The sequence below is a fragment of the Mastomys coucha genome, unplaced genomic scaffold, assembly GCF_008632895.1.
Source record: "Mastomys coucha isolate ucsf_1 unplaced genomic scaffold, UCSF_Mcou_1 pScaffold9, whole genome shotgun sequence".
Classification (NCBI taxonomy): Eukaryota; Metazoa; Chordata; class Mammalia; order Rodentia; family Muridae; genus Mastomys; species Mastomys coucha.
Genome location: NW_022196915.1, coordinates 79,283,892 through 79,296,975, shown reverse-complemented (window position 1 = coordinate 79,296,975; position 13,084 = coordinate 79,283,892). Strand labels below are relative to the sequence as shown.

The 13,084-nt window shown below is 35.3% G+C and overlaps 1 protein-coding gene across 4 annotated transcripts in view; it reads left to right on the top strand.

Annotated features, from left to right (window-relative positions):
- Pcdh9 (protocadherin 9) overlaps window positions 1–13,084 on the top strand; it is an 844,187-nt gene that overhangs the window by 142,056 nt on the left and 689,047 nt on the right. The gene's annotated exons all lie outside the window — the stretch shown is intronic.

The window sequence follows — 13,084 nt, the reverse complement described above, 5'->3', positions numbered from 1 at the left end:
TGAGTATTTTGTTCCCCCTTCTAAGAAGGACCAAAGTATCTAGACTTTGGTCTTTCTTCTTCTTGAGTTTCATGTGGTCTGTGATTTGCATCTTGGGTATTATGAGCTTCTGTGCTAATATCCACTTATCAGTGAATGCATACCATATGTGTTCTTTTGTGATTGGGTTACCTCACTCAGAATGATATTTTCTAGTTCCATCCATTTGCCTAAGAATTTTATGAATTCATTATTTTTAATAGCTGAATAGTACTCCATTATATAACTATAACACATTTTCTTAACCATTCCTCTGTTGAGGAACATCTGGGTTCTTTCTATCTTCTGGCTATTATAAATAAGGCTGCTATGAACATCATGGAGCATGTGTCCTTTTATATACTGGAGTATCTTCTGGGTATCTGTCCAGGAGAGATATTGCTGGCTCTTCAGGTAGTACTATGTTTATTTTTCTGAGGAACTGGGAAACTGATTTCTAGAGGCCTTGTACCAGCTAACAATCCCACCAGCAATGGAGGAGTGTTCCTCTTTCTCCACATCCTTGCCACCATGTGCTGTCACCTGAGTTTTTGATCTAAGCCATTCTGACTGGTGTGAGGTGGAATCTCAGGGTTGTTTTGATTTGCATTTCCCTGATGACTAAGGATGTTGAACATTTCTTTAGGTGTTTCTCAGCCATTCGGTATTCCTCAATTGAGGATTTTTTTTTAGCCCTGTATCCCATTTTTAATAGAGTTATTGGTTATCTGAAGCCTAACACCTTGATTTCTTTGTATATATTGGATATTATCCCTCTATCAGATGTAGGATTGGTAAAGATCTTTTCCCAATCTGTGCATCCTGTCAGATCTCCACAGACAAATCCTGGTCTTCAATAACAACATAAACAATAGAAATCCCACATATTCGTTGGAGCTGAATAACACTCTACTCAATGACAACTTGGACAAGAAAGAAATAAAGAAATAAAGACTTTCTAGAGTTTAATGAAAATGAAGCTACAACATACCCAAACTTATGGAACACAATGAAAGCAGTCCTAAGAGGAAAACTCATAGCTCTGAGTGCCTCCAAAAAGAAACTGGAGAGAGCATATACTAGCAGCTTGACAGTACATCTGAAAACTCTAGAACAAAAAGAAGCAAATACACCAAAGAAGAGTAATGGCAGGAAAATAATCAAACTCAGGGCTGAAATCAACCAAGTGGATACAAAAAGAATTATATAAAGAATCAATCAAACCAGGAGCTGGTTCTTTGGGAAAGTCAACAAAACAGAAAAACCCTTAGCCAGACTAACCAGAGGGCACAGAGACAGTATCCTAATTAACAAAATGAGAAATGAAAGGAAGACATGACAGAAAGTTAAGGAAATCCAAAAATAAATCATCAGATCCTACTACAAAATCACACAACTGGAAAATCTGCATTTCTTTAATAGAGTTCTTTAGGACTCCTGAAAGGCCTCTATCATCTTCATTATATGAGATTTTAGGCCATTATCTTGCTTCTCATGTATGTTAAGAAAGCCCTGGTTTGCTGTGGTAGGAGAAGTAAATTCTGATGATACCAAATTGCATTGGGTAGTATTGTTTATAATCTTGTGCTTGCCTCTGGCCATTTGATTCTCTCTGGTATTAACTAGCCTTTTGTCTCTGACTGGAACTGGCCTCCTTGGAGGCATATAGAGCTCTGTGACCTGAGTTACAGCTGATATCCTTGGAGGCAGGCAGTGTAGTCTCTGGTTAGTATGGGCCTCTTGTGTCTCTGGTTGGTTAGATCAAGCCTCCTGGCCTTGGTTACTGGAGTTCCTGGGAGGTTCACAGGCTGCAATATTTGGGCACGTATAAGGCACAAACTGGTCTTGCCTTGGTGAGGAAGTGAGCCCAAAAGAAAGTGGAGCTAGGGGCGCAGGTAGAAAATAGGTCCTGAGTCTACTGGGTGGTGTAGTTTCCCCAACTAGGGTGAAGTTCTCACCTATGTTCTTGGTCACTGCAGACCTCCTGGGAAGCTCTCAGGTTCAGTGTTTGGGCAGATATCGACCATGTGCTGATCTGTTGTCACATATTTTAAAAAATAATAAATGAAAACAGGATTATAATGCTATGATTAAAACTTTAAGGTATTAAGTAACTTTATAGAAAAATATTGTTATATAATTTAGAAATGGGAAATATGTGAAAAATAACAAGACATTTTCTAGCACATGATGCAGTGGTATAAATATTATTAATTTGAAGAGTGTTATAGCCTCAAGCATATTCTTCATATGCTTCAAAACTGATGCTTACTATATACACATATATTTAATTTTCATACAAGATCACCGTGAGTTTCAGATATGTTTCCAGGGCTGTCTTAGTTAGGGACTTTATTGATGCGAAGAGACACCAAAACCACATCAATTCTTACAAAAGAAAAAAATTATGGGGACTGGCTTATAGATTCAGAGGTTTAGTCCATGATTATAGTATCAGGAAGTTTGACAGCATGCAGAGAGACATGTTACTGGAAAGAAGTTGAGAGACCCACATGTGAAGACGTAGCTCAGAGTTCTCCATCAGATAAGCAGGCACCAGGCCTGGCTCGAGCATCTGAAACCTCAAAGCCTACCCTCAGTGACAGGATTACTCCAATACAGTCATACCTATCCTAACAAGGCCACGTGTCCCGATTCAAAGAATGCCACTTCCTATGAGCCTATAAGGCCTACTTCTATTCAAAGCACCACTGTGAGGATCATGTAGTGAATTTTGAAAAACTATGCTATGTGACCCATAAAGTTTCATCATCTTATTGAAGTGTTTGTTATTCTTTGGAGCAAGGGTGAGGTCAGTGAAAAATCTTAGAGCAATTTCCAGACCTTTGAACCTTAACTTTGCCTTGGAATAAATCTTTTAAAATGGTGATTCAGGGATTATACATGTATATTGTACTTTGCTTTCACTTCAGATTACTTGGGCATCTTCTCTGAGCTCTGGCAAGTTTAACAGGCTCCTTCCGTGATTAAATGTTGCTATTTAACTTTCTTCTCATAGATTTCCAGAAGTCAGTTGGATATTTACAAAATAATTTTGCCCAAAGACAAACTTAAATTCTTAATCTTTTTGGTTGCTGTTCTATCTATTAACAAACAATACACTAAAATTATTGGCCATTGAGGGTAATTATATACTCACAGTTTGGATCTTTCCCGAAATAGTAGATATTTAAAATTCAATCCAAAGTCTGATATTAATTTTTAATTTTGTTTCTTCTCATATAGTTTCAAAATGAAATAAATATTGCTTAAAGAATTTAAAAAAATATTTACCTAATGCTACTATTGTTTTTTTATGAATATATTAGTAAAATCTTTCCCTCTCAACCCCTTGATTTCTTGTATGCAAAATTTACCCTTTTGATGCTAATACTTTGGTTTTATTAGGTTTATTTGGGTCACATAGTGGATAATATATCTAGATATGCTTACTAGCAATTAATAAAAATCATCCAAATATCATTAAAGAAACACATAGGGATGTTCATGGGAAGTAATGGAGGGAAAAAAGGATAGAGGAAATGATGTAAAGATATTTTAATTTAAAAAAATAAAAATATATCACCCCCAGTGCCTGAGCATGAAACTCCCTCAAATGATTAAATCTAATAATTCTACTGTCAGTATGTAATTATACTCTTCAACGTTTTTCTACTCTGGCTAACAGAGACAGGCAAGGAAATTTGAATTTGTACTTAAATAGTAAAAATCTGTGAAAAATGTTAACTTGTTTAGAATATTATCAGGAATGAATATGTAAATTGAAAATTTCAGAATATTGCTTGAATTAGAAGATTAGAAACTATATATTCCAAACCACCTCAGACTTTAGGGGATTTATTTAAAAAATATAGACAATTTCTCCAGGAGCACAGATTTAAAATCTTCAGGAGATAACAGCAAGACATCTACATTTAAATATCATTCTTACACGCTATAATTTGAGGTACAGATAGTTGGAGAAAAATATACAGAGAACCACTTTGTATGTGATTATTAGATTGTACATTCTAGAGCTAAATTGAACAAATAATTAGAAATAGCCACTAGAGATTATAATGTTGTTTATTAAAAAGGAGCTATTGAGATGCATAATTTATACAGGAAATATACATTAAGGATAGAAATAGTGATTTTGCATGTCCTCTGTATAATTTAATCTCTAGCACAGCAATTGAACTACTTAGAAGTAATAGGAAAGTTCAACATGAAACCTTTGTTTTCTTCCTCTGTACAATCATTATGAGAGGTCCCAGCAGGTAGGTTTTCTGGAACAGTTGTGATGTCAGAGAGAATATGATTCAAATAATAAAGGACACTTTCTCCTGCCCTCACGCACATACACTGGTTTCCATACTTAAGAAAGAAAACTACCTATTTCTCTATCTTGTCTTTCCAACTGAGGAACCATCCTACTTTATGTGGAATGATTTAAACAACTTATGATTTGTGTCTTTAGACAAGTTGGAGGCACATATGACTAAAGGTAAATATGTATTTGATCTAGATTTATTTAAAACATATTTTTGAAATATAATCATTTAAGAGGCCTTTCCAACTAAGAGTTCTGATGCAAATCTACAACTTGTTAAATACTCCTGAACTATTTTTTATTTGAATTTGTCCAGAATGAAGGGAAAATGCATGAGCTATGTAGGATGAAGCCATGAGCTTTTTCCTTGATTGGATAGCAAGCATCAAAGATAGTCCTACCCCAAAGTGTGTATAAACCCTATTTTTGACAATCCCAAAAATATTCTACAAAGTACAGCAATTAACACCACAAATTGAAAATGAATTAGTTACCTTGATTAGTAACCTTGATTAGTTCCCATTAGTATAGTGTTATTATTAGCTTACATAAAGTTAAAAGGCAACAATTTAATTAGAGAAAAATTCCTCATATGAAATAAATGCAATAATTTATTTATCATAAAGGATTTTTGAGGTATATAGAAGCAACTGAGAAATGAAAGATTTTGTCCATTATAGGGTGCTAGGAGCCCTCTGGGAAAGGCAACAATTTTAATCCAGAGACTGGAAAGCAAGTGAATTAAAAATAGGCAAGAAATGAGTCTAATCTTCTACAGACAGAATACAATATCATCTGCTTAAGATGTCATTTTTAACACATTTTTTAGATCAATAATAAGAAATAATATGAAAATATTTTAAGGTATTAACTGTTTCCAAATATATGTATTTTATTATTGTGTCACTAAATAAGTTTGGCTTTCCTTTCAATTTTTATTTTGTTGACATTTCAAATGCACTTAGAAAGCAATGATTATATTATTGTGTATGTTCTCCTCTTTTAAAACCTATCTCATTTTTATACTCATTCTAAAAATCCATTAGTAACTGATTACAAACTAGATATGCTTAATACTGAATGTGTTTGAACTATATTTGACATTCAGAAGCTCTAGTCTGGAAACGTGAAACACAAAGCTTTAGAATTCAGAGGAGACTGTTCATAATTTAAAAACTTCCAATTTGGGGGCTGGCGAGATGGCTCAATGGGTAAGAGCACTGACTGCTATTCTAAAGGTCCTGAGTTCGGATCCCAGAAAACACAGTGTGGCTCACAACCATCCGTGATGAGATCTGATGCCCTCTTCTGGTGTGTCTGAAGACGACAGCTACAGTGCATTACCCAGGAGAGAGCAGGGCCAGAGCGAGCAGGATTGGCCGAGGTCCTGAGTTCTATTCCCAACAGCCACACACATGATGGCTCACAGCCATCTGTACAGCTACAGTGTTCTCATACACATAAAAATAAATAAATAAAATAAATCTTTAAAAAAAGCTTCCAGTTTTATCACATTTTAGCCTTTCTGTTCTCCAGATTAGAGATGTTCAACCTAATAGAAGGGTACTGTGAAAACGTGAAGTAAATATAGCTTGCTTACGATGTCAAACCTCATTAGAAAAAAGTGACTGATGAATATTCACTATTACTTCCATTATTATTGCAATGATAGTCCCAGTGATGTTGGTTGAAGGATATCTGGGTTGCTTCAGGTTTCTGGCTATTACAAATAGGTATGCTATGAACATAGTGGAGTTTGTGTTCTTGTGGTATGGCAGTGTGTCTTTTGTGTATATGCCCAGAATGGTGTGCTTGTGTCTTCAGTTAGAACTATTTTCAATTTTCAGAGGAAGCACCAGATTGATTTCCAGAGTTATTGTACCAGTTTGCAATCCCACCATCAATGGAGGAATGTTCTTCTTTTTCCACATCTTCTCTAGCACATGCTATGAATTGATTTTTGTGGTCTTATGCATTGTGATTAGTGTAAGGTGGAATCTCAGGGTAATTTTGATTTGCATTTACCTGATGACTAAAAATGTTGACTGTTTCTTTAAATGCTTCTTGGCCATTCAAGATTCCTCTCTTGAAAATGCTCTGTTTATCTGTATACTCCTTTTTTCTTTTTTTTAATTGGGCTATTTGGGTTTTTGGAGTCTAACTCCTTGAGTTCATTATATATTTTGGATATTAACCTTCTATGAGATGTGTGGAAGGGAAAATCTTTTTCCAATCTGTAGTTTGCCTTTTTGTAATATTGACAATGCCCTTTGCCTTACAGAAGCTTTGTACTTTCATGAAGTCCCATTTATCTATTGTTGGTCTTGGAATCTGAGTCATTGTTGAACCCAAATGCTGCCCCAAGATCCTATTCTGTTTAGGAATTTTTCCCCTGTGCCAATACGTGCTGAACCAGAATTAGTCCTGTCTTAAAAAAAAAAAATCAAAGACAAAAATGGAACAGATACTTGTGTATTTGATGTGACAATGTTTCAGCTTTGAACATAATGCTAGAGGGACATAAATGCATGTATTTATCATTTAACTGACTATTAATTATACAACTTTGAACAAAGGAAAACAAATTGTGCATACTTTAGCAGGTCATAGAGAAAAATATAGTAGGTTTGAACAAATGTGAATAACTGAAAGGGTGCTCATTTTACTTCATCCTAATCATATCATATTTACTGTATAACAATCTTAATAATCATTTTTTCAACAGACTAAACTGCTAAAGTGTGGGGATTATTAAAATAATATAACACTAATCCTAGTTTGTCTATGTAAAATTTTTTTAAGTTCTACAAGTAATAATTTGATATACAGAACTCTAAGCAAAACTTCTGTGTTATGCTTTAAATTTAAACATACGTTTTCTTTGATTTTTAAAACTCCCTGACCTAAAGTGGAATTTTTTTAATTGGCTGCCAAGTATCCATGATTGGATAGGTTAATCATGCACATGTTTATCACTCATATTTGAAAAAGAACATGAGAATCAACCCTTCACTCACGCCATTCAGTATTTTCATTACTTTATTAAAAACTTAAGACAAGATGCCTCATGGTATAGTAAGATACATATTCTATAAACTATAATTCACACTGCAAGGATGTTCTCTGCTAAGTTATTTAGTTTTTACTATCAGCATATATGTAGGGGATAGATTAAGTTTTCTAAACTTATCTTTACAATTTTTTTCTTTTAAAAAATATGTACTGATTTCTATTTCCCAACTTCTTGGCTAAGTATTCTAGTTAATATATATCTTAGTAGCTCCTTTGTGATTACACTAATGTTGCAAAACTAAGTTCAGTCAAAACAAAAGGACCAAATCTTCCCCATTTCAATGTCAAGTAAAAGAATTCTGTTTTCAATTCTTATGTCAGTTTTCTGAAAGGGAAGATTACATCACTGTTCAAGCGTTTTTTGGAAGGAGACAATATACACCAGTGGAATACTTGAGATTAAAAATTAATTTGTCAGCCACAGCTGCTGTGACTCCACAGGCATAAAATGCATGTTATTTCTAGAAGACAACACTTCACAGTACTCTTCTGTGTGTCCCAGCTCTCAGTTTGTTGTGTTCCTTCTTCAGAAATCTTCTCAAAGTTCTGTGAGTAAAAAGGTTGATGCAGATGTCTATGTATGGCTGAGCACTCAGACTCATTGATTCTCAGCACTTCCAGCAGTAATGCGTCTCCGCATTAACCACTACTCACTGTAGTAAGGAACTTCTTTGACCATGGCTACCTACCCCTAGCTGAGGCCCTAATGACAGTTGAAGGCTACTAGGGGAGGGATGCTCATTTTTCTTAGGAGTTGAGTTCACTGGTAAGCTCCAAATGCTCCAGTAAATGCCCATATGCATATGGTCAGCACTAAGGACTATGAAATAGAAATAATAATGAAAATAATTAAATAAATTGAAAGAAACGTAGGAAGGAAGAAGGAAAAAAAGAGGGAAGAAGGAAGGAAGGGAGGGAGGGAGGGAGGGAGGGAGGGAGGAAGGGAAGGATGAAGGAAGGGAAATAAGATAGCATGAATCTGAGTAGGGGTGACAGATTTTGAAAGGAGTTAGAGGTGGACATTGAGGGATAAATACAGTCAAGACAGTTTATGTATGTATAAAATTTTGAAGGAGAAATTAAAATATTAATTCAGCAGTAAGGTGTACAAGTATTTCCTGAACCACAGCATTATGTATGGCTTATTTAGTGAAAACTAAAATGTGTATATGATTGATTAGCTCCCAAATCTATTCTTCCTCATTCATTATTATTAGAGTTGTAGTTCAGTTAGTATGTAAAGTAAGAGCATAATTTCAAACAATTAAAACATGCATATAAAACAAATCTACTTTTCATTAAATTGGAATCATTATTTTCATGTGTTACTTTAAAAATCAAACTAAAACCATATTCATATGTTTGGCTCATAAATAAACTAAGATCTTAGAATGTGTCCAGCAGAGGCAGGTGAGGTGAAATAAACGCTTGGTTGTTTTCCTTTCTATTTGCTGTGTCCCCATGCAACAGGCTTATAATAAAGAAGCATCGAATGCATGACTAATTTCATGTATGCATGCTTCACTGACAATATATCAAATCCTCTGAGTGTTATGTGAGAAAAATCCCAAGATCCAATGTAAGGGAATTTCCCTCAAGACATAAATGGTTATCATTCTCTCTTAAATCAAACAATCCCTTAGGTTCATTTGATTCCTCTTCTACACATGTACGTATCAATATTTATCTAGCTACTTTTTTAGTGCTCTGTTTATCATCTACCTCTGTTTTCGGGACATACACACAAGTACACACATATTTTCCCTTTAAATACTCTAAGGGGTTGTTGAAGTGCATGCAATTTGTTTCTCTTCACATATTCTTAATGAAATATAAAAAGACATGCTATGTCAACAAATTATATCTTTTAGAAAGGTATAAAACTAGAAAAATATGTAAGAAGGAGACATTTATTGTGATTACTAGACTGGAGTCTCAGTAGGCTAGGATTATTGTAAGTAAAATTGATTTTGTTCATGATTTGATTTTAATCTAGTTTAGCAGAATCATATTCTACAAGGAACAGATATTTAATTTAGTATATTATGATGAAAAGACTTCAGTTCAGAGAAGTTTAATGCATTTGATATAAAAACACTAACTGATTATTAGGTTTGTAAAACCAGTTATTCCTTGTTATCCTATTACCATTTAAATAATTTTTATGCTCATAATATTGATATTAAATTTAGAAAATCTTGAGGCTCTTCTATTGCTACTGAAGCTGATTATCTCTGTAAAGCAAGCCATTTGGTGAAATGTTTTTTTGGGTTTTTTTTTTGTTTTTTTTGGATCTGAAGATTTTAAAAGTAACCACTTGTTTTAGAGTGAGTGGGAGCTGTCTAGTCATATGTTACAATTGTTAACAAGGGTCTATGGAAACCAATCTCCTGTAATTTTCCAGTCTACTGTTTTCCAATATAAAGAAGAAGATAGGACACTTGGCAATTTTGAAGTCATTGCTCAACAGAGGTCTCCAGCATTTTAACAGTTGGGACCAGATGGGACTATTTTTCGAGGTTAACATCAAAGCAAAGAAAACTATCCAAGCTAGGGAAAGAAGCAAACTGAAAATTTAGAGCACATAAAAGCATACTTCTTTTTTATTGAATAATGTAGATAAATTTTCTGAATCTCAAAATTTTCGGATAGTCTATTTTTACACACACATACATACATACACACACTCACACATACCATATACATCATAGCTATCAGTATATTTTTGTAGTTCTGGAACTTATTTCACTTTTTGTGTTTAATTACAACAAAATTAAATACATTAATTAATTCTGAGAATACTTTAAGCTTGTGGACGTTTATGTGGCTGCAGTTCCTTTTCTCCAAATAAACAACCAACCTTTTGCCATTAATATTTTAGATACTCTTCAACATAGGATTAGAAATCTAAATTCAAATAGCTCAACATATGCAATATTAATTTTATGATTACTTTTAGAATGAAGAATTAATAGCCCATGAGACTTAATTGAAAACCCAATAATATAGTGTCAAATATATGAAGTGGAGAACCAAAGTCAAGCACTAGGAACTTCTTTAGTTTTGGAAACCTTAAATTCAAAGCATCCCTTACATCTATACACTAACTTAGTGGTGTGTTTCAGCAAGGAATATTATGTAAATGAAGTTTATGTAAAATGGGTCCAACACCTCCAAGCTTCACACATGGCTGTCTCTTACCAAATGACAGCTGCTGCCCTAATTCTCTGTTTCTTGGATCTAGTGTGGATAGATGGAGACTCACCTGTGGTGTGGAATGCTTGTAGAAGTAAGGTTCATCTCTACTGGGCTGGAGGATTGAATTGAATGTGGTAGATTTTTATGTAGTTATACTTGTCTATATCATGCCAATCCCCAATAAAACACACAATACTTGATCTACAAGCTAACATCTCAAAGAGCTCAGAGAAAGATATTGTTATGGTAGCCTTGGAGGATGAAAAATGAACACTCCTTGTTTTGGTCAAAGCATTACTAGAATGGGGCCATTAATATGAGGGTAATTTAGTCCATCTTGATTTGAATACCTAAATGTCCTAAAGATTAGGACACTTGCATCATAATCCTCTGCTCCATCACCTCTGAAGATACGATAGCATTGTGTAGCTCTTGCTGGCCTGTAACTCACGATGTAGATCAGGTTGGCCAGGAACTCAGAGATCTACCTGACTCTGCCTCCCAAGTGCTAGAACGAAAATCACGTGCCTCCCTCCATGCCTGCTCCCATTACTACTTTTATACTCCTCTGTGAGGTTTTGATACAATGTTTCTCAGATCATTTCTCTTTTCTTTAAAACAAAAACAAAAACATAGTGAGCCCTGTTATGTCCTTTTGTCCTGTAACATTTTAGGATAGTTATTCTATGTCATCAATTTAATTAGCCTGAAGCCTGCCTCTCCAGCTTTCCCTCCTGTGTCTAAAGATACAGATTAACTTCCAATGTTTTTGCTTTCGGGAGAATTTCAATTGAGTAGATTTCCCTATGAACTGTATTTGTGTACAGTTTTGCAAACTAAAGAGAAAAGAACAATTCTTTTAAAACCAGAGCTCCAGATGTGGTACGGAACACACAATTGTTCCTACTTCCTGATCATTATCTTCGCTTTCCCTTTTAACATATATCTACGGCTGCAAATGTGAGCTAACAATATACAACGAGCAATAGGCATGCCATACAGGGAAGTGGCAGGAGATGTGCTAGCGTTTTATATTATCGAAGATGGTTAACTTGGTGAAAGAAATTTCCATCCTCTGCAACTTCCCGCCGAACCATTCTTAGGAACTGCAAGGAAGGCTTTTCTTTTGTCAGAGGACTCAGTAGCATGCTTGTGCTCATTCAGAGAAACACTGGAATTTTTCCTGCAATATGTTGAGGGATTTGGGACTGAGGGCACAATCTTAAATGTGTTGTGTTTTTCCATATTTTAATCTATCTATCTAATCTCTCCAATTTCTTGTCTGTGTTTCACTATCTATTTGGGGCAAGTAAGATTGATAGTGCTACCTTGGTTTCCTGTCACTAGGGGCCAAGCGAAGCAGTGTAAGACACATCACCCCAGCTGAATCAAGGGAGCAGTCCTACGGCCCAAGCCTTATCAGTAATCTTCGACTTCCGCCAGCTGGAACCACTGGAGTGTTTCACTCCATCTCCTCTTCCCTCCTCCAGATTCAGAGTAATGAGAATTCCCTCCCGGTTGCTGCCTGCGAGTCCAGGACAGAGATTGCATCAGTTCATTTAGCTGGGCTTTGCAGGCACTCCTTTGCAGGAATTGATTTCCTTATTTTAGTCCCTTTGCTTTTGGATTCTGCCCAAAAGACAAATTCAAGGAAGTGAATTCTGCCCTTACAAGGTCTGCTTCAGATAATAACCTGAAAACGTTGGAGGCTGTAAGCCAGTAGCCAGGTTGTCTTTCTTTATCTGTAAACCCACTCAGAAAATGTCTATGATGCGCTCAGAAAGGAGGGGGTAAGAGGGAACCTTTCTTTCTCATGGTTTGTGGAGAGGTAAAACATGACAGAAATCTGAAAGTAAATTTAATTGATTTGCCTTTCACATAATTTTACCAGAAATATTATAGAAGACCGAAGGACCTGACATTATACTATAAAAGAGTAAATACTGTCTATCTCTATGTATTTACATGTGTAAATATACATAGCATGCATTTTTAAAGGCTCTCATCAGCCATGATGTCATTTTGAGCAGGCACTTGCTGGTCTTCAAAGCACAGCTTCATTACAGTCGAATGTAGCCATTATTTCATAAGAATGCACAGAGATATGACTAAAACATTGTTCCTGTGTTCAGAGACCTCGTACTTCAGTTGCTGCTGTCAAATGAACAAAAAGGTAATGCCTACTGACAATTGCTGTGTTTGAAAGATGCCCAGGGCATGTTGGGAAATACCTATCCACTGTTTCTGAGAAACACCAGAAGGGCAGCTGACTAAGAGGTACTTGAAACACTGAAAAGGAAGCACTGGCTTTTGTGTTTGTTTTATTGCTACTAAACAACACCTAATATCTTTTTTAATATATATTATGTGAAGCAAAGTAACTCCACACTAATATCAACCATTATCATGGCTCAGTGGATAGCAGCACTGGCTTTCCAAGTCTGGTAACCTGAATTTGAATCC